The 26,204-nt window shown below is 35.0% G+C and overlaps 1 long non-coding RNA gene across 1 annotated transcript in view; it reads right to left on the bottom strand.

The window, feature by feature from the left end:
- The window catches only part of LOC148126409 (uncharacterized), a 148,854-nt gene that overhangs the window by 57,388 nt on the left and 65,262 nt on the right, over positions 1-26,204 (bottom strand). The window contains exon 5 of the long non-coding RNA XR_015743244.1: positions 4,460-4,527. This is a non-coding gene — a long non-coding RNA (uncharacterized LOC148126409). The remainder of the gene's footprint in view (positions 1-4,459; positions 4,528-26,204) is intronic.

The following is a 26,204-nucleotide window of genomic DNA, read 5'->3' as shown; positions in this document are numbered from 1 at the left end:
CTTAGACCTGAAAAACTTGGGCATTGTTCTCCCAAGCACAATGGGTTAGTTACCATGTTGTCAAAAGGGATTATTATTAAATTCATAACTGGAGTATAGCCATGAGCAATACTTAATTTTAATTAATTAGAAATTAAAGCAAACAGTGTTGTCATGAGCTCATTCAATATCTTTCCACAGAGTGCCTGGCATACAAGTTAAGAGACATAGTAGCAGTGGTAGCAAGAATAAAAAAAAGAGTAAAAAAAAAGGCTGAGTTAAAAAAAAGAAAGTCAAGATAGCGGCTTCAACTAAGTGATTGAAGCTCTGCCCATTTTTTATAAGCATCACACACAAGATGCACATAAAAAAACAGACTGAGCATCAATTGCACCGTCATAGCCATCATATCAACCTTTTTGATTGCACCCTGCAGACATCCTTGTATGGTATGCAGCACAGAAAATATGATGCAGTCTTGATTTAGACAATGCTCCATGGCAAATGTCAGGTATTCTTGCCTTTTCTGTTCTGTAATACTGAATTTCATGCATTCATCACTAAATAATAAAAATAATCCTGATTTGTTCTTATCACATTAACCTTAGACAATAAGAATGAGTTTTGCTTCATAAATATTTTCATCAAAATAGAAAGGAGAAATTATAAAACCAGTTTGATTTAACTATGGGGTATCGCTCAAAATCAATAATTTTGTTTGTTTATTTGTTTTTGTTTTGCTTTAAAGAGAGAAGATGAAAATACCAGATATTTGCCAAAAAGAAAGATTTAGCATTACTCAGTCTTTCTCGTCTTTGGGTAGAAAAAACCATGACACTTTGTAGTTTGGTTTTTGGAGACTAGAGAGTAATATTGCACTAAAAACCTACTATAGTGGTTGAAGAACAACAAAGAATGCTTATGATTTAAAGAAGCAAAGAAAATGGAGAACGTTTTTTGGTGGAAAGCAACATTTCTTGTTTTACAATTGCATATGAAATGATAGCGATGAACCTGAAGAAAATTGAGAGGAATATTTCTATAAAAACCAAAGTGGTACATTAAAGATTAGAATTTAAATAAATATTATAATTGTAATGTCCAAAAAATGATGAAAATAAAGTTAGAAATATCATGACAAAATTAAAAAAATGGAAATGCTATAGACTGTGTTCTACTATATAACTGTAAAAACGTTTAAATATGTATGTAGTTTGCTTGTGGCGTGGGCATGAAATCTTAAGATGTGAAGATTGCATCAGTGCTTGATTATATGGTTATTATTGTTTCATACAAAGGGAAGGATATCGAGGCCGACTGCAAAAACGACAGGGGGTTAGTTTGTTCAATGTATTTGGAAGATTCTGATTGAAAGGAAATGAGAGGTTACACTGATAAAGTGCAGTGTGGTTTTATACCAGGCAGGGGATGTGCAGACCAGATTTTTTTAACATAGCATTGAGAAAACTATACTGTGAGAAACATTATTGCATGTTTGTTGATTTATAGAAAGCATATGAAGAAGTGGGTAGGGTTGAATTATGAAATATTTTGCATGAATATGGACTTGGAGGTTGATTGCTGATTGTGGTAACAGGAGAATGTGATGGAAGTAGAGCATGTGTGAGAATAAATGGAATGCTTAGCAAATGGTTCACTACTTAGCAGGAAATAAGACAAAACCATATTATGTTCCTTTGTTATTTAATGTATTTATGGGTAATTGTATAAGGAATGTTTGTGGTGACATTGAAGTTAAGTTGGTTGGAGATATGAACGTCTGTCTATGTGTTTCTTTATGAGGATGGTGCTGTACTGATGGCTAAGAGCCTAAGAAATCTCCAGCAGTGTCATGCATGATGATGCAATGAAGAGTACAGATCAAAAAATTCAAGATTAAGATATATATGTTTGGGTAGAGGAATATAGATATATATAGATATATATTCCTCTACACAAACACAATTATTTTAGTGTTTGATATATTTACATACACACACATGCACACACACACACAGCAGAGGTGTTATTCAGCAGCTTCTGACCAATTCTGGAGAACCAGTAGCAGAAATTTTGAGTAGTTCGGAGAACTGGCAAATATCACCTCTGATTGGAGATTTTACAGTATCCTTCCCCTGCCATGCACACTAAGCCACACCTACAGAACCGGTAGTGAAAAAAATTGAATCCCACCACTGACATATAGACAGTGTTTATGTGAGTAGTGTCTATATATCCCTATCTATCTATGTATCTATTTATGTATCTAATGTATGTATGTATGTATGTATGTATGTATGTATGTATGTATGTATGTATGTATGCATGCATGCATCTATCTATCTATCTATCTATCTATCTATCTATCTATCTATCTATCTATCTATCTCTACTGTATATCTATATTTCTATATCTACATCTCATATTTGTCTATATCTATCCTACCTTATTTATATATAACTCAAGGCGGTGAACATATGTAACTATAATATTAACAGAAATATGTGGCAGTCATTACAAAAAAATACCTACATATTCAACAAGTTTCCTCCTATTTTCCCCATAACATCTCTGTGACGTGGGTTGGGCTGAGAGAGAGGGACAAGTCCAAGTCACTCAGCCAAATTTCATGGCTAAGGCAGGACTCACAGACTACAGAATAATAGACCTGGAAGGGACCTTTGGAGGTCTTCTAGTCCAACCCTCTGCTCAAGCAGGAGATCCTATACCATTTTAGACAACTAACTGTCAAGTCTCTTCTTAAAAGCCTTCAGTAATGAAGCACCCATAACCTCTGAAGCAAGTCTGGTTAATTTTCTCACTGTTAGGAAATTCCTCCTTAGTTCTAGATTGCTTCTCTCCTTGATTAGTTTCCATCCATTGTTTTTGTGTTGCCTTCTGATGCTTTAGAAAATAGGTTGACTTGCTTTCTAGCCTGGTGTCTTAACCACTAGATGCACTGATTCTATTACTATAATTCTTAATAAAAAAATAATTAGGAAAAAAAATCTAAATTGAAGGAGCAACCTGTCCATAATGCCCAGACATCATAAATGGACAATTTGCAGAGGTTGTGGTACTGGTGACTTATATAGTCATCCTTCATTATGAATTATTAAAGGTCAATAGTACACAATCGGTTTCCAAGGCCAGTATCTGTTCTGAAAGTATTATCACTCCTTGAGCACATAATGATATTTCTTCAAGTTAATATCTCATTATTTATAAGTGAAAACTGGAAGCTAATATAGACAGTCTGTACTGAAATTACATAGATGGTATTCAAGCTGAAAATTAAATTAGAGTTGCATATACTTTGTATATGGTGAACAACAGGGAAAACGTTTTAATCAAAGAGCAAAGTGCATTTTCTACCCAAGAAGTCGGCTCTAAAATGTTGCTAAGCTGAAAACATGCAATGCCTACTTTTCCATTCCCAGCATCATTAATTTCCCTGAAACCATATATAATCCTGAATTCCCTACCTCCTTTGCATCAATATATTGTATAGCTCATATTCAAAAATGTCCATAGTTAATTAAAGGTATTAGAAAGACTGTTAGCAGAAGCAAGTGTTACATTTGGGAAATTGCTACAATTGGACATCCCAGATAAATTTGAATTTAGGTTTCAAAAGGTGCATAAAGCAATTATTTTTATTGCAACAAATTTTAAAAAAATATTTGCAAAGTCACAAAAAGGAATAAGGGGATTTTGTTGTTGTGAAAAAAAAAGTGTGCCTATTGAGAAGAATCAATGTTTACTGCAAAAAAGTGAAAATAGCTGCGTACAAGAGTGCACTTCTGACCACTTTGTTATAAGGAAATGGGAGCTAGAAAAGTCAGGAGAAATATAAAAGTAAGTGGAATGCAGTGAGTTACTTAGGAATGGTGAGTGTTAAAAACAAGAAGAGATAAGGTCAAGGATGAATGGATGCTGAATGAATGTAAAGTGAATATAGAAGTGAACAGATACTATGAAAAAGGTTATTGAGATAATGTGGTCAGAGAATGAATATTGTATGGATTGAAGTGCTGAATAAACATATAAAAAACAGAGAATGCGTTGAGAAGAAAGGAAAGAGTGAGAAATTCATAATTGGAGAGAACTGGTGAGATCTGCAAAATGAGAGAGCTAAAAAGTTTAAAGAAAAGGCTGAAGACATGTACACACTTTATGGAAGCAAGACAAGCTTGCAAGGTTGGAAGGATATGAAGAAAGATATGAAGATTTTAACTTTTTTTCTCTTTTTAATGACCCTGTAATCCTTTTTATTGGGATTGAGTTGGGGCAACTGAATGAAGCTGAGCTGAGCTGAGTGATTGGATGCCCTTCCTGATGCCTATGTGGAGTTCACAGCAGATACTTTTTCTTTGCACCCGGACAGAAACATCTATTGCTGTCTAGCATTGAATGCTCAGGCTTCCAAACGTCTTCTTCTCTAGGCCACCAAGCTGCTCAAAAAATTATTTTTATTACCTTACTTTAATTTCTTTGGCTTACTAATTCTTGCTCCTTTTCTTCCATTTCCATATTATTTCTTATTCCTGAAAGAAAGAACATGAAGATGATTAATGTACAAATGAATTATTTGTTTGTTTTGCATGTCATCCAACCTCAATGATTTTCTTATGATAAGAAATGCAAGTTGGCCTCTTATGTTTATATCAGTTTTGGTACAAAACACATTAGGTAATTGTAGAAATACATATGTTATCCATAATAGTCTCCACCCCTGGGTTCCACATAATAGTCAATCAGATTTCTTCCTTTTTTAACTTTCAGGACAAAGATAACTTAAATTTAATTGAAAAATTATGGCCCTTCTCTTTGGATCATCATAACTTTGGGAGTCCACAGATTTTTGAGGCTCCATTAATTAACATGTGCAGATCTTGCAATTTTGTTTTTACTAACCTGACTAGTTAGCTTTTTGTTCAATAATATATGCAGGCAACAAAGTAATTTACAGCCTCTAGATTCCAAAAATGTATATTAGTTTCAAGAAATCTCACCATCTAAAATTACTAAATTCTAAAAAAGGTAGTTACTGATTTGATGGATTAATAAAGAAGCCTATATAGATCTTGTTACATAATTGAATTTGTTCAGTATTTTATAATTATATTTGAGCATAATTATTTCCTTCGAAATGCAATCTAATTCTTCATATTTTATTTTATGGATTTAAATTTTCTGAGAAGGGATCCCTAGCTTTTATAAACTTTCAAAGGGGCAAAAAAATTAAGAAAATGGCTCCTCTTCATTGCTTTTCATACAGCAATTGCATATATATTGAGATAATATATAATATATATATTATATATTTCAGGTGAGTCATGGCACTGTTGAAGAAAACGAAAAAGTTATCAACCTCTACGTTGCTATGTTGTGTGTTAAATATCTTGTCTTTTTTACTTAGAGTGTAAAAATACATCCAATTAATATGGATAAAACTAGTCAAAGATAAAAGCTTTAGCTATAGTTCATGGTTTGTTCCATCTTTGAAAGCCTATTCCTTAATGGTGAAGCTGAGATGCAAGATGGTCTAGAGCAGGCCTGTTAAACTAGAGGCCCGCAGCCTGGATGTGTCACATACAGGCCACGCCCACCCCGGCTCTGAAAAGGCAAAAAATATCACAATACATTAGGATACATCATGTGATGTGATCGAATTTGACACCTATGGTCTAGAGATTCCAGAGGAGTGATAGTACCTAAAGTCTTCAAGTAGAATAACTATAATTATTAGAAAATAACTTAGTTTTAGTTTACTTTTTCTTGTAATTTGCTCAAAAATATTAGTGTAAAATGTTTTTTGAATATTTTAAATATGGAGTCTTTAAATATATATTGTCTTTGTTCTGACCCAAACCTTGTTCCAAAGAAACAAACACGAAACAAAGGTAATAGAAAAACATTTTAATGATTCTTTATGAATTCCGTTCCTTCATGGTTAAAAGGGTGTTTCAAATTAATTGTCTCTGATAAGAACGAGCCTTGCCGAAGTTGGACAAGGCTGCCAAGAACTCTAGATAAAGTTACTAAGAAATATTTCAAACACAAAGACTCTCCATACACCAACCAAGATATTCCAAACATCCACAAAGCTCAAGTGCAAAAACCTCTTTGCTTCCTGCAAAGAATTCCAATTTCTCAGCTGGCTTTTATCTCTTGAGGTAGGTCCATTACCTTGCAGCCTTACTCCTGAGTTGCCCGTGATGCTGCAGCTGCTCCTTCCTTTGAGCAGCCCTGCGCATATGCACACTGGGCACATGCTCTCAGCGACTTCATCACTGCTGCCAGCCTCCACAATCTCCGAAGGCAGCATTCCACTCCCTAATGGTCCAGGCCCCATCGCTGCCTCACATGCAGGCCCCTCATCTGAGCTCTCGCTCTCCAAGACTTCAGCCCTTCACACCTGCTGCCAGCAAACCATAGCAGTATTTCTTTAAAAAATAGGGGAGAAAGAGAGGAGAAATATCCACTATAGCCATATTCCATGTCTTTTGGGATCTGAGACTCACACTTCCTGTTTTATTTAGCCATAGTTATTGTGGCTATAGAAAGACAATTTTTGAATTCTATACAAATATAAGATTTGCTTTCTTTCTTTCTTTTTATTGGGGAAAATAATTGCTTGTTGTTGTTGCTATCTCTTATTGCTAATTCTCTATTTTTAAATTGTGTAGTGTTCAGCTGAAAAAATTTTTTTTTAAAAAAAATATCATTACAATTCAGAGATTAGAGAGATTCATAAAGGTGAAGTAACTATGGCAACCAGAAATGCTGGCAGTTTGCACTGGAAGAAAACTGATTCACTCACTCCAGGTTCATCTATAAAGCCTTACCTGTACACATGTAAGACCACATTATGTCTAAAGGCGTGGTTGTACACATGCAGTCAACTTGACATTGAACTTTATCTTTAATTGGTCTCTAGTCATAAACAAAGCAATTGCAATTATTCAACTATACTTTAGTTTTCATAAACCTGTATGCTCAATAGGCTGGCTCAAAAACAACAGCCACATAGAAAAAAAGTCTGTTCAGCTCTTTGTGTATATGAACAAGCAAACCCAGGCATTGAGTTTAAGTCTTTGAGAAAGATTAACACAGATATTATGCAGAAGTAGAAAACTGTTTATAACATGGATATCTGAGATTTGGAATTCCAACCTAAGGCATCTTACATGATGTAGTAGTTCAAACTAAGCCCTACCCAATTATATCCTGGTGGGAAAAAGTTAGAGGCAATGTGCTGGCTTCCCAAAGGAAAATCAAGATATAAATCTAACAAACAAGTAATGAGTTCTGCTACTCCAGGTAAATACTCAAATCCTACCCATACTACTGAAAATCTATAGGGGGAACTAAGCTTTTGACAGAAGTTTTTCTCATTTTTTTAATAAAATGAAGATAAGATAAAAGTTTCCTACACTGTACATATGAAGTGCAGTCCTGGTCTACCAATATGAACATTTACATAGACATCTTCTCAAAACAAGCTCAGGAGACTGGCTTAATAAAATATATTCGTTATTCCAGTAATATATGCCCAAGATTTTTATGTATGTATATATATGACAGAGTGGAATTTTGAATAATTTATATGAGTCCAGGTATACAAAAATAAATAACGGAAAAGTAGCATAAGAAGTTGAGTAGCTTTATAAAAGCAACATTTTTAACCCATCCTCATGATTTTTGAAAACTCAGTTCTACATGTTTTTACTTACATACTTACTATTGATAGGGTAACACCAAGGTTGCAAACAAGGTCATATTCTTTTTCTTATACTTGTCAAAAAGATATACTGACATGTCCTATTTTATCATCAACTTCATTGGATCAATTTTTAGCTGTTTTGTTTATGCAGGGAAGTATCTAAACTTTTAATTGTTATGGCTTAAGATCTTCCATGTGTGAAAAGTTGTGGTTATAAATGTACTCTTAGTATACCTTATACTACTTTGGTTCCAAGTGTCAGTTTTCTATATCATGTTGAAATATACCACACACATTTTCTAAATTCTTGAAATCAGTTTCAGTACTGCAAAACATTCTATGCCCAACTGAAGAGAATATGTGTAGTTCAGGGTTGAACTGTAGAATTATTGATGATCTCTGAGCTTGGTTGTTTCTTCACAGACAGTGTACATGTTGGGTACTGAAATGTCAGTAAGCAAACAACCAAGCTCAGAGAGCACCAAGATCTCTACAATCCATGCCATCACGTCCCTCTTTCTTAAAATAAGACAGAAATCTTCATCAATTAATGTATAGTGATGGAATCCCAAAAATACACAGATTCTTTCAAAGTTAGAAAGAAGTATATTTGCTCCAACCGGCCTGTGGAACTAGACACTGTAAATCCAAATATACATGTACAAAATTACAGATAGTCTTCACTTAATGAACAGTTATTTAGCACCCATTATGAAGTTATGAAAGACCTTCCAAGAACCACTTATAACCCATTTTCAAATTTCCAATGGCCACCCATATCCCTTACATGATTGCATTTGAGGCATTTGGCAACCAGTTCATATTTACAGCTGTTTGCAGCATCCCAGTCACATTACCATGATTTTCAGTAATTTTTTTGCTACTTTCCTCGTTGGGGAAAATAGTTTCATTGAATGTTTATAGTGCATGCTTAAGAATAGCACTATTTGCTTAATAATTGCACCATTTGCTTTATGATTCCTGCAAAAAACTCATAAAATCCAGCATAGTCATGTGGTAGCCTGCTTAATGACTGCCATGATTTTCAACTGTAATTCCGTGCTCAATTACGGTCATAAGCTGAGGACAACTTATACTGAAGAGCCTTCATAAGAAAGAAAATTATTTAATCATTGCTACCCAGGGTTTCCAAAATAGGGGGCTTTTTAGTAATTTTCTAAATATTACCAGCCAATATTTTGCACAGCTGAAACCTCTATAGGATCTCAGTTCATCTTGCAAAATGAATGAGCAGTTCTATTTGCAATGAGACACTGTATTCAATCCAGGTGAAATCAGAATATGTAATGAAAAATATTGACTGAACTTTAAATCTAATTTTCATACATTATCGTTGTAATATTTCAACACTGACTTTAAAGGCATTTTCAAGTGAAAACAGTAACTTAAAGAGGTCAGCCAAGCATGGAAAGATAGCGATTGCAGCTTTTCATTCCCAGCTGATACACATCAATTAATTGTAGTTAGCATTAAGTTCCCATTTAGTAGAATTTGCCATTCTGGGGTTTAAATTAATCCAATTTTGTACCCAAGGTTTAAGCACAGCAGTAAAATGATTTGCAATGAATTTTGGTGGCATTTTTGTCACTTTTATCTGATATGGTCTCCTTTTACAATATTTCTTCCAGAATTTTAAAAAAAAGTTTAGGGGAAAGAATATAAAAATAAAAGGTCTGGAAGGCATACTCTCATAAATTGGCATAAATGCATGTCAAAACCAGATACACATAGCAGTAAATTTTGGTACTTGGACTACACTCTATATTAATTAAAGTAAATATTAAATTATATTTTATTACTGCATTTTATTATTTCATATTAGCTAAGATAAACTGCCTACAAAATGGCCAACACCTGTGTTGCTGTTATCCAGTCCTTTTAAGCCCTCTCCTTAGTCAGAACATCAATCATTGGCTATAAAGGCTGAGAAGAGAGGCACCTACATGTGGTAGTGGTGATGGTGGTGACCTGAGAGGGAGGGGAAAGAATGTGTGTCATTTGTGAAACAACCTAGCGCAGATAGAAAAAGAGAGCAATAGCATTAGCACTTAGACATATACCACATCGCAGGGCTTTACAGCCTTCTCTAAGCGGTTTACACAGTTAGCATATTGCCCCCAACAATCTGGGTTCTCGTTTTACCTATCTCAGAAGGATGGAAGGCTGAGTCAACCTTGAACCAGTGAGATCCGAATTGCCAAACTGCTGGCAGCCAGTGATCAGCAGAAGTAGCCTGCAGTACTACATTTTAACCATTGTGCCACCACGGCTCTGGAGACCTACTGATTTCCAGCAGTAGGTCTCACAAGAAGTGGTAACTGTAAGAGGAGAAAGAAGTATAGTAGAAGTAGGAAGGAGTGAAGTAGCAAGCCTTTGAATGCTTTTAGGTGTGTTGCCTAAGAGCTTGTACAGTTGTGTTGGCTTTCTTGCATTTTGGTGCCCACTGACTTGGGTATATGCAAAAAACCAACAACCATGATACCATAAAATAATTTTGCTGGGTTTTGATCAAAAAAGTTAAATAACCAACAGGTAACCCAAGCAGGAGAACTTGGGGGTGATTTATAAACATGCAACTTTCATTAGATCCAATCCATTTGTTCCTCTGCTCCTAAACTAACTTAGATTAAGGTTTATATTTTTAAAATTAAGAATAAACCGTCTAAATTCAGTGTGCTAGAATCTTCACTCCATCCATAAATTTAACAGCATTCAATAGGCCTAAAAATGCTTCCAATTACAGTGCTATCAAACTAAAGTTTTGACTATAAGAACTAGGACATTTTTCTTCATTCCAACCCCCTGCCCATCAGCAAGCATGCATTTGTTTCAACTCTAACATATTGTTTGTGAAATGTGCAAATATGTTTGGATATCCTTTCCTGCCTTGATCTCTTTTTTTTTGGGGGGGAATCAGCATGAAATAAAAACATTCATAGACCAAAGAGGCACTGTTCTCATTGGGGAATACTTTAACTCCAAGCTTTGTTAATTTGTTCTTTTCTATGCATTCACTGAATGCAGTGAGGGATAAAGGGAGACAGACCACACATCCTCACACTGGCATACTCATTCGTGAATCTGTATACTTGACTAGGATAAGCACAGAGGCCTCTTTCAGGAGCTCTGTCACATGCATGGACATTGCAAGGCATTGCCCAAAGGAATGTCAAAAGCAGGAACATTTGTAATCTTATTCCCCCATCCATGCATTCAAATAATGTACAGAGAGAATGATCTGAATGAAAATGAGACCGAAGTCCCTGCAGTTTTCTTGGCAAGATTTTTCCCGAAGTGGTTTGCCATTGTCTCCTTCCTAGGTATGAGAGAAAGTGATTGGTCCAAGATCACCCAGCTGCTTTGTGCTTAAGGAGGGACTAGAACTCTCAGCCTCCCAGTTTCTAGCCTGATGCCTAAACCACTACACTAAACTGGCACACTGTGACATAAATAACACTGTATTGTTAGTAAGAACTGGCAATCAGGAAAAAGACTAAAACTTTTTTTACATAATTGTGTAGATGTGGTGAGAATACATAATAACCTTAATCAATTCAAATAAGCATTTATGGTTTGCATTACATTACATACCAAGATATACCAATGTGTATCCTCCGAGCGATATCAAGTTTGAGCGCTTGAATTTTTAAGCATAATCCAACTAGTAATTTATCTAGCACATCTTACATTGTCCTTTCTATATTTTGTTTTGCCTTCATAATTCAAGATAAAGAAATGGAAGTCTTGAACTAAAGTAACACTTTGTATCATCATGAGAGCTTATCAGAAAAGAGAATTAATAATGCTTTAAAGTAGTTATAATGCATGCAATAACACATACTAGTTACAGGCACATGCATACCAGATTTTAAAAAAAATTCCTGCATTTTGTGGGAAAGTTTATAGTTTTCGCTTCCTATGTTAGAATATGATAAAGCCTCCAATATATTTAGAGGGGGGGTTGTGTGTGCATGTTTCTCCTCTAGAGTGACTGGAAACTATGTAGCTAGTTATTGTCGGGCTCTGGATGGTTTCTGACCCACTCTGGAACCCAACACATTAGCAGGGTGTGTGAAGGAGTGACATCAGCAGCCACAGCATGCTACGGCCACTCAGAAGCTCCGGATGCCTTCCGTTTTGTTCTGGAGCCATCGGCAAGCTATGGCTGCCTAGGGGCTCAGGAAGAGGGAAGACCTGGTGGTTGATAATTCTGACTCTTCACTGTGACAAGAGCTGCTGTGGAGTGGCTGGTAGGCTGTGAAAATCTGTACTGCATGGGGCTGTGTTTGTGTGACTGTGGTTGTTTGCAACGTTTGGGAATGGTGCGGGGAGCACAGGGGTGGGATAGACTGAGGAATAGGTTAGGAGGATTGGATAGCATAGAAACACAGTGGTCAATGATTAAGGGGTAGGATAGGAGAAGCAGGATGTCAGGCAGATATTAGGAGGGGGCGGTATTAGGAGGGGTGGATGTTGGTTAACCCGGGGTTGTTTACAAAGGAAGTATTTAAAGCACTGAGAGGCGTTAGCTCTCAGCATTGGCTTTTCATGGGTTTCCCATGCTGCTGTTAATCCTAACTACGCAAATTAAAGCTGAAATGTGACTACATCAAAGAATGAGTACTGTCTGCCTTGTGAGTAACTGCTCGGGAGTTCAGTGGCTGCTGAGAGTTATCAATTAATCTAGTTAGAGGGAAATAAGGTGGTGTCAATGTGGTTTCTCCTATTTTTCCCCTATAAGTATATTTCTGTGACTAGGTTAGATTGAGTGGTCTAAAATCATGACCACAATTTCAATAAAAATAGAAAGAAAATCTAAACCAAATTAATATTTGTGTCTGTCATCCTGTCTGACCAAGAGAACATATGTTAGTTAAAACTATTATAAATGTGAACATTCTAATTCTAGAGTTTACCCCTTTTGCTGATAAAGTAGGATGCTGGTTCTCTTAGCATATTAGTGAGCAGAAGAATTTTCTATTTTTACTAACAGGGATACCTCTCTTTATAAGGATAAATTTGATACTAAATTAATAATATATGTTACAGTTGGATGGTACATTGCTTCAGATGATAAGCTGCCTTTCTGCATGTCTTTCTTTTTTAAAGAGCTACTATTCAGAAGCCAGATATACAAACATATACTTCTGTAAAGATGGAGGAAACCTGCTTGGTCCACTGGGGACTCTGTTATCTAAGCTATTACTATGATCTGGCAAAGGAACATAGGAAGAAGCAGTGAACTGAGAAGGGTCAGCAAGAGACTTTGATTTCAGGACCATGGAGAGCAATTCCAAGTTAGGAATGCAGATACGTTACTCCAACACAAATCTGGAGGGAGCAACTCATAGGATTTATAGCTATGCCAGATTAGATTTGCTGGAAACCTCTCTCTCTCCAAAAGTGCTGTAGTGGCTTTAAAAATGTCAATACTCTCTTTCTTTAAGCACTCCATGAACTATTCTCTTAGATAATGAGGAAAGAAGAAATGATAAGGTTTGGAATCTGTTGCTTTCTATAAAGGTCTTTCCTCAGAGCCAGAGGGGAGTAGTGTATCTTGTTGGTTGTGTGATCCTGATGTGTAATCTATGGGGAGTGCTTCAACTCAAAATGAGTAGGCTTTTCTGATATTTCTTCAGGATTCTAATCACTGGGGCTTTGCTTTATGACCAGTCTCAGCCCTTGAACATAACATAACCGAGTGTAGGTGGAGAATTTGGATGTAGTCTACACATAAAGACTGGTGGGAAAAGAAAAAAAAATCCTCTGGTGATTATCCATTTTGCAATTCAATTATTTACACTTGCCAAATATAAAATAAAATCTGATTCAAAAGATGGAAACATTTAGGTTTTCAGATCAGACATTTCCATATGAATGTGTCTATTAGCCATGTGGCTATGGATAACAGAAATTGTAATTCAGCATATCAACTGGTAAAGAGAGAGACACAGGAAGACATAGGAACCTAGAAAGCCAAAATTGAAATCAGTTTTTAATGGAAAATCAGTTTTCAATGCATGAGCACCTGGGTAGAATATTGGTTAGATGCTTCCTTTGATCTGGGATACTAGCGTTCAAATCCCAGTATCAAATTTTACCAGTCCTTGGACAAAGACATCTTAAGGTTTCACCTGTCCACTACAAAAATGAGAGTGACATGAAATAAGAGTCACCAGCTTGGATGTTACCCAGATTAACACGGTCCACATCAGATGTTGGGGAACCAGGACAATCTGACTATAAATGGGCTACTGGAACAAAGCATGCATGGATGACAGTGGTCCTAATGAGAGGGAAAATATGAAATATGAGTGAATTATGGATGGTCTGAACACCTCCTCACACTGAGAAACTTCTAGTAACTTAACAATTCAACATAGTGAAGAGAAGACTGTTCTTACAACTTGAGATAGTCTAACCACACATTACATGATTCAAGACAACAGGGAAGAACAACTGAATGGGCAGCCAATACCTCATATTGGAACATCACTGCCACCTGCTCCATAATTGACCATAGCAATTGATATGAGGCACAAGATAATGTATAAACTAGCTACAGTCAACCCTCAAGACCATTTACCAAGGCTCAGTTGGAGGACTAACATCATATAGTGCAAATATTCTTCGATTTATTACCATAATTAGGGCCAGAATGTCCATTACTAAGCAAGGTGATTGTTAAGTGACTCTTTCCTGATTTTAAGACCTTTTTGCCACAGTTGTTAAGCGAATCACTGCAGTGATAGATGAATCACATGTCTGTTAAGTTAATCCACCCTCCCTCCATTGACTTTGCTTGTCAGAAGCTGGTTCAGAAGGTTAAAAATTGTGATTGCATGACTCAGGATGCTTTCACTGCCTAAATACATGGCAATTCCTAAGTGCCCAAATATTTATCACATGACCATGGAGATGTTGCATTCATCATAAGTGTGAGGACTGGATGGAAGTCATTTTTTCAGTGCTGCTGTAACTTTGAACAGTTGTTAAACAAACAACAGGTCCTGAAAAGCCAGCTAAGAGGAAAGAACACGACCCATGCCATCAACACATGTGTCCTATCAGTCATCAGATACCCTGCTGTATAGTGAGTGGCCAAAAGAGGACATGGAAGCTACTGATGTGAAGTCCTGAAAGGACGTGAAGTCTAACACCCAGAGATTGCACACCACTTGGAAAGAGGGCAGGTGGCATCTAGTGAGTGTAAAATACCCTGTCATGACAGAAACCCTGAACATCTAGGGTTTCAGTAAGATGGCACTCAAAGACAAACTGCTAAGAGAATATCTGAAGCAGCAGCAAACATGGGAGGAAGATCAAACAGATGAAGTGCCATGCCAAGACAAGACCTTGTATAGAATATACTATCAACAGATAGCTGAGATGACTGACATTCAGAAATTCTATCAGGGGCTGGAAAGGGTTGACTAAAAGACAGTATTAGGCCCCGATCACAGCAGCACAGGATCAGACATCAAGCAGAGATCTATAGAAGCAGAGGACTACCACATTAGACAAATCTGAAGTGCAGGCTAGGCAGAGTGGCTTCAGAGATAATCTAATAGTAGCAACATACTGGAAGGAACACCATATACTGAGCAACACAACCAGGGTAATTGCCATTGTGTACAGGAACATCTTCACAGTATATTGGCTAGACTCTTGCAAGTCCAGATGGGAGATGCCACAGAAATAACTGGAGTAAGATCCTGTGGGATTTTCAGATCCAGATGGATAAGCAAATATGACCAATCAATCATTTACATCATGGTAATAAATAAAGATCAGAAGACAGCAGTGTTGATAGACGTAGTGGTGCCAAGTGACATCTACATCAGGAAAAAGGACTATGAGAAACAGAAGTATCAGGATCTGAAGGAGGAATTAGAGATGATGTGGAAACTAAAAGCCAAAGGCAAAGTGGTGGTAGAATCATACAGGTCTGGATTCCTAAACTTGGAGAATGGCTTCAACAGATCTCAGGATATAACATCAGAGTTCTGGGTCCATAAGAATGCAATGCTAGCAACAGCTAAGATACTGCCCTGAATCTCAAATTCCCAGGTAGAAGACCTGAGACTGAAGAAGATACATAGACTGAAAAGGAAAATTTATACATACACATATACACACTATATAAACATATTATATATTTTATACACACACACACACACACACACACACACACATATATATATATTCACATATTAACAGATATCACATACAAATATTTAAGATCTAAATAAAGGGCAGTAATACATTTTTGCAACACAATGCATAAGACATTCTAATTAATACTCTGCTGGGTTCTTTTAACCAGGTACCTAATCAGACAAATAAATTTCAGTAAAGTAAATAAATAATTTATAGAAATATTTATACAAGTAAATATTTATATAAATAAATAAATAGAACAGTTGCATAATACAGTCATTAAAATATTCTATAATATATATGCCTTAAAATCTGGAATGCTATTTTTAAAGCATAGCTTTCGGCAATTCTAGAAGAACACAGCTGCACAGATAGATGGTTCAACCTCTATATGTTGCCCCTGCAAATGCAATAGAGTAGTTCATAAATATGAAGAGTGAACACACCATTATTCAATGTCTCTGAAGAAAATGAAAGCCTTTATTTTCCTTGCATTCATTCATTTTGCAGTATGATTTAATTTAATTTTAATGTAAGTGTTTTTTCCCTTAGTAAGGGCTTCAGCATACTGAAACAATGAAACCTAAGCTGAGATTTACTAAAATGCTTATAATTAATTCTATCTCAATTAAAAATATCAGAAGTTTTTAAGTACCTTTATGAAAGGTAAACATAAGATATTCCTAGCTAATAATTTCATTTTTAAAAACATCTAGATATTCTAACAGAATTGATTAAACAAAAAACAACTCCTATATTAATTAGTCTGTAGAACAAGTGTAAACAGAAACCAAAATAAAAATTAAACTGTATTTATTTTAAAATATATCATGTGCACAATAGGACACCTTGAAGTCAAAAGGTCATTATTTTCATGAAAATTACATATTCTATGCAAAAATTGATAGCATTTATTGATGGACAGTGTCATAAAGCCATCACTGTGTTTATAGACATTTAATTGAAGACAGCATAAAACGATAAACTAAGAAACATGCATGGTTGACTCCTCCAATTCAAACCATAAATCATACTGATGTTCAGACAAGTCTCCCAGACACAAATTCTGATGATAGATGAACCATTTAACTTTGATTTTTGAAAGCAATGAGCTTGCTAGCAATACCTCACACGGACTAATACCACATATGGTCATATAAGAACTCATCAAAAATCCATTTTTCTCTTGTGTGGATGCTAAAATTATCTTCTAAATGATCATTATTAAAAGTATGCAGTGTGTAACATCTTTCAAATGTGCATAGCTGGATTCATAGTTGTCCTGCTTCAGTAAGCAATGATTTTATCATTATTTCTAATCTTTCAAAAGGAACCCTTTTAAAATAAATAAAAAATGAGGTAATCTGGAAAATTAATTTATGAAGAGAAATAAAAGAGGCTGGGGGGGTGTCAAATAAATGAAAGGGAACTCTGCTTTTCAAAACCTTTTGTTATCAAAATGCTACACAATCAGTTCTTTTTTAATTGATCACATGTGTTGCTTTTTCTACACATATTGCCTATAGAATCGATCACCAATGGGAAATTCACCAGTGAAAACCTATTACTCAACATTTTATATACAAAATGTGAAAAGGATTCTCTACATTATTTGAAAATTTCCTGTTATTAAATACATATTATTATAGTGCAGATGTTTTCTCACTTAGCAGCAACTTTAGTAGTATAGAAGCTGTATATGCAGTCTGCTTTTTGATGTTCTTTTGGATAAAACTGAGTTTTATGGTTATCATCTTCAGACATATTCAGTGTTCATAAAATAAATGATTTATGCCACTGCCTTAAAAATGTAACAAGGTTGAGGGAAGTAGAAGAGGAAGATACTGGATGAGATAAATGAGGAGGTGGAATATTATTGGAATGTTCCAGGAAGTGCAACAGGCTTGGTGGAGATTATTTGTTTATACAGTTACCAGAAGTCAAGCACAATTTGATAGTTGGATAAAACAATATTTTGCTCACAGATGAATCTAAATATTCCCACATCTTGATTCTCTATACAATCTTATTTTTAGTATACACTTATTAATCCAAATCTATCCCTTCAGGGAAGCTTGCAATTCTCCATATAAACAATACACACTCAAAACAGCAAAAAGTTATAAATGCAACCCATAAGCTATTAAACCACATTAAACTTTTACATACATAGCTTGCTTTGAAAATTAACTATCAAGACTTCAAATCATTCTGAGGGAAATAGATTTTGGCTTTTAGCCTGGGTGTAAAGCCTGAGTATGCTGAATATTTTAAAATAGCATTTTGCTATATTATTTTATGAATTTGGGCCCAAAAAGATTTGTGAATACATATACATATACATACACACAGACATACACACATATAATATGAATGTATACAATGGCATACATCTGCACAATTATGAGATACTTCTGAAGTTAAACATAAACTTCCAGCTTTAAAGGTCCCTGTTAAATAACAGAATTCTTCATATTTATTTTATTTTTATTTAAATTTGTTACAATTGCCCTATTTATACGTATGTATCTTTTTGCCTTTCTAATAGTTTCATTTCCAATTGTTTTTTTTTTGTTTTTTTTTTGCCTACTGGGGTTGGGAGGGGAAAAAGGGCATATTTCTCCCTTGGATATTTTAGATTCCAGGTGGTGGCTCTCTCCAGCTAGCCAGAGTAGCAAATGCCTGCAAAGGATTTTGAGCTTTAGCATTATAATTCATGGGGAAGTAGCCGTTTTTTTCCCCCAGGGACTTGTTTAGCTGTGGAGCGTAATGTCAGACTTTGGGTCTTGTTAGTAAGCAGAATACATCCTAGCAGCAAGGCAGATAGTATTCAAGATTCATTAATATAACTTGATTTGTTAGGCTTACTAACAAAGCCTCCTATTTCACTTCATTTTCCCATTCTTCTTCTTAAAAAGTACATACACTATTTAATGCATACTTTTCCCCAAGGGGGAAAAGACTAGATTTAAGAGAAATGGATTTGAATAAATCTCAAACTTTCTCAGTATCTTTAAGGGTCACTCCCAATTACTCTAATAAATATGAATTTATTCTCTACATTGTGCACATAATAAACTATATGGACTTGATTAATTTTTTTAAAAAGATGTTTGTAAACAGCAATTCTGCCACTGTTCTGATGCTTCTCTCATCTCCTTCTTACCAAATCAAATTTTAGAATTTCCAGCTTGGTATTGGACCCCCTAAACTTCCTTTTTGGTATCATCCGGCTATAATAAATGAAAGTACAGTGATATTTAGATGGATGAGTTGTATAGCAGGAAGAGAAAATTACCAAACAAGGACCTAAAGCGATCCCCTGTCTTCTCATGCTTGATTTCATTCCTTAATTAGAGCCATTAATCAATAGGTATGAGATATGAGGCTTTAGAAGGGCTTGGTGACACGACACCTTGCCACCTGTCAAAATTACAGCTTTCTGTTCATGCACCATCCCTCAAACAGTTATTTTCTGCAAGCCTGGCTGCATCTCACAATCCATTATTTACTGTATAGTTCTATTTCACTGCAATGTCAAAAGATAACTCTCTGATGATAAGAAATGGTTTACATAGAATGGTTAAAACTCATAAACATAGACTCGGTGATCTTGCAGTCATTAAAGCTTTAAATGTTACACTCTTTGAGAATGATAGACTATGTCTGTGAAAAAATATTCTTGATATATTCCATTTCCTGTAACAGGTTCTGTTAACGATTCATGCAAAATAAATTTTCCCTGAAAAGGAACACTGCAATCATGAAAATGTTTGGGTTTTTTTTTAAGTAATAATGTAGATTTGATGATGTCTTTATTGCATGCATTTTTGTATTCTTTCTACACATTTAACCCTTGAAAATAATTATTGGATGCATGCATCAATGGTACTAAGGAAGTAACATAGCAGTCATAACAGTCTGGCATGAAACAAGAAGGAAATTTCAGTTATCCAAGATATGCAGAAATTAAAAATAATTCTAAAATATACACCGCAAAGCCAAAGAGGTAATTTACAGATGCATGCAAGCTCAGGGAGAGTGGAGCATGTTTGATAGCCATAGAACATTGAGGGTCAGTTGGAAAAGAAAAGTGAAAAGGGCTGGGAGTTGTGGAATGGCTGTTGGATAAGGCTGCCCGCTGAGTGGTTTCAACTCTGGAAAGAATATATATCCCAGAAGGGTATCTGTATGTTGCAGCAGAAAACTGCTGACCACATTTACTGAATATGCATTATGCTTTGGAAGAGAGGCATCATCAAGACTGAGATTTTATGACAAGAGAAGCTTCCTGCAGAATGCCTTGCCACTGTCAGGAATCACAATTTTGAATGATTTTAAACAGGCAAATGCTGCAAAAATATTGTGTCTTATAAAGTATCTCTTACTTTTCTCTTCATCATTTTAGTTTTTGGTACAGACAAAGTGCTATATGGAAGCATTTTATGATTACTAGATTTGTTCTACTTTCTGTGTTTAAAATTCCAACAGCACTGTAGTTGGGTTCAATATATTAATCTGTATAGAAGCAACTTTAAAAGAAAAAGAGTTTCCTCTATAACTTAAATTAGGAATGACAATTTAAACCCTGGTGTTCCTTTTGTGATAATTAGAATACCCCTGCCTAAATTTACTGACAAGTAAAAACTATTAAAATAAGCATTTTAAAAATATTTATTTTAAAGCTTCCAAATTCTCCCCAAAATTTTGATTACCATGAATTGTGCTATGACTATACCCACTGCAGCCCTGAATTCCTTCTGAACATGTTAAGTATGACTTGTAATCACAAAAAAGGATCAAGATCAAATTTCTAAATAATTAATTAACAGGCCAAATAATAAAAGGTTATATCAAGAAATAGTAGGAAAATATACTGTAAATGGACCTTTTCAGGAAACCCCAACTCCACAGCAGTTTTCCTCTGTCCAGAGTCTTACAAATGCACTGGAAACATAATCCCAGCATACTTAGTCCCAGTTTATAGAACTTCTACTATGAAATATCACTATGAAAATCCAAGGATGTCTGTCAAATTGTTTTGTACCATCATGTTTCTGGAATGATGGAGCTGGAAAGGAAGGATTTGTCAAGAAGAAGCAGTGCTTAACTCCTCCCAATTTGACAACTTTGGGTCACAATTGATACTCAGCCATTCTTTAATAAGATGTTTCCCAGCTTAGCCCTACAATGGAGCTATTTAAAGAAGCCATTCAGGTGGAAGGAAAGAATGTGATAGGAAAATGTTAAGGATTAAATATCTCCATTATATGTTTTACTAATCTTCGATGTTCCCACTTCCTAATTATCCTCTAAAACTCAATTTAATGGAGTATTCCTTGTGTATTCACTAATACTATAGTTGTATTTTTCTTTTCTCTTTAAAGATCAAGAGACCTGATCCTGTTTAAGAAATTAGCAACCTAAATTCACAGAATCATATCAGAAGGTACCTTGTTAATGGCCTTGTACAATCTCCTTCCAGTTAAAGCTTTCCGTCTCAGTTTTTATAGACTATAAAATTATAGTTAACAATTATGACAATTATGTACAAAGTTTCCTAATCTATTATGCAGTCCTAATCCTGGCACCACCAGCTATTTTGACAATAGCACTTAGCAATAGCATTTAGACTTATATATCACTTCATAGTGCTTTACAGCACTCTCTAGGTGGTTTAAAATGTCAGCATGTTGTCCCCAACAATCTGGGTCCTCATTTTACCAATCTCTTAAGGATGGAAGGTTGAATCACCCTTGAGCTGGTCAGGATTGAATTCCTGGCAGTGGGCAGAGTTAGCCTACAATATTGCATTGTAATCACTTCACCACCTTCAGAATGTTTCTAAGATCAACGTGCTTTAAAACCCCACCCCGCAAAAAAGACCATACCCAAGAGGGGCAAATCTTTTGCTATCTACTGAAGGCCAACTCCTTCTTTCATCTCAGTAGTTCTCAGTTGTTTCACAGTATCTTGTAATATTTTGCCACTTATTCATTTTGTGATTAAATATATACTCAGAGCATACATTAAAGCACATTTTGATACACACAGCAATTTGTCATTGTTGAAAAATGGAAATCTGAATAATTTATAAAACAGTTACTATTCATATCCAATTACAGTGACACCTCACTAGTTTCATCCCCTTTCAAAAATGTAAGAGAAGAATGATCATTTATACAACAGGTACTATTTCCATTAATGCAAACAAAATGAAAATAAAAGAGAAATATCATTTTCATAAATATTTCAAACCATAATCTGAGCAGAGTCTTGAAAGTTAAAAGGCTTATTTCTTCGCCAACAATGATAACTGTCCCAAACTCTAACAAAATTATAGTTAATTTTATTGCACATAAACTATAACTTGGCCAATTACAAGGAGGAATACTTAGTTTATATTCAGAGTTTTAATCGTATGAAATAAGTCTATAATTGTAATATTTATCTCAGAATATTTCCCACTACAATTCTGAGCAATCCTGCATTAGGGAAAGCAGGGAGAATATGAAGAAGCATCATAACTCAATAACACAAACTCCACCCCTTACATATGTGTATGCACTGATGTGATGCCAATATGACCAGATGGGGCTGGAAGCATGACATTATAATGTACCTTAGATCATTTCATCATCTAAATTAAGAAATTATATATATGACTTAAATGTACATCTACTTATATGTAAATAAATGCACGCATTAGAGTTTCACAAAATTATAGGTATAAAAGTGCATAAAAATTTGAAAAAGGAATGCAAGTGTTTTCTACAAGAGTAGTCACATAAATACCAATTTAGCCCTGAAAAGGAGGAATAGGTAAGAAAGTAAGTTAGGGTTGCTCTAGCCAAAGTTTTCTTGATTATAAGTGGTTCTCTTTGTTTTGAGAGATAGAAAAATTCCATCAGGTATTTAAGATTTGTTATTAAACTGTAATAATAGAGTTCTAGAATGGCCTTGGAAGACAGGAGGAAGGCTCAACTAGCACTGTGTGGCCGGGTGAACTCTCATCACTTGCGTCAGCTTCTGCCCAACTAGCAGTTTGAAAGCATGTTCAATGCTATGATGGCCATGATTTAGATGCTTAGTCCAGCCACTTAGTTCACCCTTCATTTTGCCACTTATGAAATGGGAGACTTTGTTGAAATGAAGAAGTAAGTTCATCACATTCTGCTGCAGCTAAACTTCTCGTTCTATCAAAAAAAAAAAAAAAGGACCGCTGTACCAACGTGGAAGGTTGAAAATAAGAATATATGTGGAGAGTACTATATGTGAATGCATGCATGAGTTGGCAGTGGCAGCTCCCTAAGGCTTAATCTGGCACTGAGTGCTCAACCCACATTTAACATGTCTAATTTGGCACTTACTCTTTCATGAAAAATAGTAGAGGAGACAATCTCTGACATTGTCAGATATGTTAGGAAATGTCACTTGGCTGTCAGCATAGACATTTCTCTGGACTAGTCACAATAAATTAGCAAAACCTTTAAGGCTATAATGCTATCCTTGCTTACCCAAAAATAAATGCCAAGGAGCTCAATGAGGCTTCCTTCAGAATAAATGTATTTATTGAATTTATATTCTGCTTTTCCTACAAGACTCAAACTTGCTCTTATTTTAATTCAGTAAAATATACTGGGTTAAATTTATAGAGGGCTGAAGCCATAATCTGGAGCATCCTAATACTGATATAACAGAAAATCACTACTAGCCACTACAGAGAATTGGGCTGTGAAAGTTACTTATTTGGAAGAAACATTCAGAAATGTAAGTTTGCTAAGTTTATTTGAAATGAGAGGATTACAGTGTTTGCCCACAAGGTTGTCATTTGGTTTCAGAGTATCTGTATTCTATTACTTGCTGCTTTGTAAAATAATAGCTGTTGCCACTACTGCATGTTGTCTTTAGCCATACCTGAAGAATTAAGGGGCTCATGCCCCAAAGGTAAGGGAAAACAAGTGGTGAAGGAAGGGAAGGCAATGAAATAAGGGGAGAAAGAGGCAGACAATTTCTTTGTTGCATATACAGATTGTTCAGAGAGTAGGGTCTCTTGCTAGAACAAAGGGTTTGGCTAGAAGACGTCCAAGGTCCCTTCTAATCCTCTTATTCTATGTTTTGTCTTTATTTTGTTGTGTTTTCTGTCATCACTTTTAATTTGACTGGTGACCTTGCAAAAAAACCCACAGTGTTGCCACCAAGATACTCTTACATCAAAATGAGCAGATTCAACTTACTGTTACAATGGGTTTCATCTGGGTAATTGGTATTTCTTAAAGCTATAGAATTAAACAGAATTTGCTGTCTAAGAAATAAGAAAAAACTATAACTAAATAAATACTTGTCATTGGTATTAAAATTGAATAAATTCCATAACTTTAGAACATATTGTAAAATATTTTATATTGCACTTGGTATAATGTAATTCAGAGAAGTATACCAATAAAGTATACCAAAATACCTTTAATATGACAGCTTTAACATGAATGAAAAATTAAAAATATATGATATCTAATGAAAATGTAACTGATTAAGTATTTCCCATGTATTTGCAAGGCAACAGCAAAATGCTTTAAGTATCTATATGCAGAAGAAATATAAAATTATATTCTGTAATATTATTATATTCCCTTTAAGATCTCTTAGAAAATATTATATGTATTATTGAATCAAACTATAAAAAGTAAAACTATAGTATTATGCTGCAGTAAAAATTCCATACATAGTAAGAAAATATAAGTTTTCCTTTTGCAGTTTCTTCCTCCATAGCAGATTTGGTCTACAGAGAAGGAAAGTGTTTTATTTTATTTCCAACATGCTGTTGGATTGGAAAGAATAACAAGTTAAGCTTTAGAGCTGACACACTTCTATTAAGTAAACAGGTTCTAAAAAGTCTGCAAATCTGAGGGCACATACTTTAAAACTGATAAAGGATTTTGTAAACTTTAAAAAAAATTAAAGTTAGCCATCCTAAGAGATTAACAAATGCCAAGCTAGAAAAGCAGCTTCCTTTATCCTTCAGTTTATAAATTTAATTCTAATCAAACACTCCAAATTTTTACTCTAAAGACATTTGCTGTCCACTTTCTCCATGTATGTCCTAACATATTTCACAAGTCTGAAGACAGATCTTAAATCAAAATGTGTAGGGATGACTGCACTAATGGAACATGGACCATTTACTGTCATCTTTCTGCCAGAATAATGTTAATTTGCAATTGTAAATTCAAGTTTTTCTTGAATTGAGTTAAATTCTTCCTAATTACAAGATTACTTCTGGATTCTTTGGAAGACATTATTTACTATTGTTGTTTTCTAGTGGGTTTTTTTTCCGTTCTACTGATCAAAATTATGGAGCTGGTACTTTTCCATAAGTCCTATCATGTTGAATAAATTGGTAAATAATTTTATAAATATATATATATGCTATTTATACTACAAAGATTATAAAAATGTATGTTAAAATCTCTACCTTGCTTTAAATAGAATATTTGTAGAGAATTCTTCATGCGCATATTAATGAATTTGAGAAATTAAGGTAAAACATTATAGGACTTAGTAATGTAGAGTTAGGTAATAATCCTATTGTCTGAATCTTACCAATAAATCAAGAAGTAGATTGTTTGATTAATCCTATTACACTCAATCTGCTAGATAGCTTACTTTCCCATGCAGAGATTCTTGTAATTCTAACCTGATGGGACAAGGGATAGACAGAATCACTAAACATTCAGACATACTCAGACAGTATTATTGTTTTGATAAATAAGACTGTAGCACTTACTACATTTGCCCCGCATAGGCTATAAAGTATGACAGAAATTGCCAAAATTTCCTGCGTTAACATCCTTATGTTCTCCATGCTGGCTACCATCATATTAAGTGAGCAAAGGTATTCGGATGGCTTTAATCAAAATGACATTCCCTCACAACATATACACAAATGGGAAGATGCTTGGGCCCATAGCACTACACTGCTTTTGCTGCTCACAGGGGCCTCTGAAGGTTGGTCATGGTATTGCAAATCTATTAATATTAATACTTGTGAGACAAAAAGCAATTGACCTTTCTGATTTTTGTAATGAATAATGTCTTGGTCTTGACAATTCAGGAACATTATAGATCTTGGATGTATTATAGCAATAAAAAAATGATGACTCCAGAAAATTGATGAAATCCATATTTGAGGAAGGTTGAGATGGTTTCATAACCATCGCTGGAGTCTTAGATTCTTGCACAGAGATGAGGCAAAAGAAAAGCTATGAGGATTGTTCCTCAGAATTTGACTTTTAAGTCCATAAGAAACTGCAACCG

Source organism: Pseudonaja textilis, chromosome 3, assembly GCF_049901715.1.
Source record: "Pseudonaja textilis isolate UNSWEBS1 chromosome 3, rPseTex1.2, whole genome shotgun sequence".
Lineage (NCBI taxonomy): Eukaryota > Metazoa > Chordata > Lepidosauria > Squamata > Elapidae > Pseudonaja > Pseudonaja textilis.
Note: the sequence above shows the minus strand (reverse complement) of the source record. Positions and strands in the feature narration are given on the sequence as shown.